This window comes from Lipotes vexillifer, unplaced genomic scaffold (genome assembly GCF_000442215.2).
Source record: "Lipotes vexillifer unplaced genomic scaffold, Lipotes_vexillifer_v1.1 scaffold306, whole genome shotgun sequence".
NCBI lineage: Eukaryota > Metazoa > Chordata > Mammalia > Artiodactyla > Lipotidae > Lipotes > Lipotes vexillifer.
This window is the reverse complement of record NW_006789814.1, coordinates 1,203,408-1,204,308: the sequence shown is the minus strand read 5'-3', so window position 1 is coordinate 1,204,308 and position 901 is coordinate 1,203,408.

The following is a 901-nucleotide window of genomic DNA, read 5'->3' as shown; positions in this document are numbered from 1 at the left end:
CATTCCTGCCAGAGCTGCATTACCTGAGTCTAACAATGAGAAAACATCAGGCAAACCCAAATCGAGGAACATTCTACATGATAATTGGCTTGTACCCTGCAAAATGTCAGGGTCTTGAAAAGCAAAGAAAGGCTGAGGAACATCCTAGATGAAAGGCGATTAAAGAGACATGACCACCAAATGCAATATATAATCCTGGGGTGGATCCTGAATGAGAAAATACAATTTAAAAATTTGTATGTAGGGCTTCCCTGGTGGCGCAGTGGTTGAGAGTCCGCCTGCCGATGCAGGAGACGCGGGTTCGTGCCCCGGTCCGGGAAGATCCCACATGCCGCGGAGCGGCTGGGCCCGTGAGCCATGGCCGCTGAGCCTGCGCATCCGGAGCCTGTGCTCCGCAACGGGAGAGGCCACAACAGTGAGAGGCCCGTGTACCGCAAAAAAAAAAAAAAAAAAAAAAAAATTTGTATGTAAAAGACATTATTGGGAAAATTGATCCATGGATTGGATAATGGTACCACATCAATGTTAATTTCCTGACTTTGATAAATATTTTTTATGGCGGAAGATTCATGGACTTCCATCAATAAGGTATTCCAGAAAGACCCAATATTAGACTTTTTTTTTAAGTATGGGGGCATATTATGATGCTTTAGAATTCAAGCTACAGAAAAGCTTTATTATCTCACCAAGGTGATGGTGAGATGCTTCCATAAAGTCTTGGAGTTTGCAACTTACATAAAAGTTGCACAATGATAACAAAGAACTCCCATACGCCTCTCACCCTTTATGCACGTTTTGATAATTGCCCCGATGATGTTCTCTACGGCAAACCCATCCAATCCAGGATCAGGTATTATAACCAAGTTTCACACCCTTCTAGTCTTCTTCAATCAAGGATGAA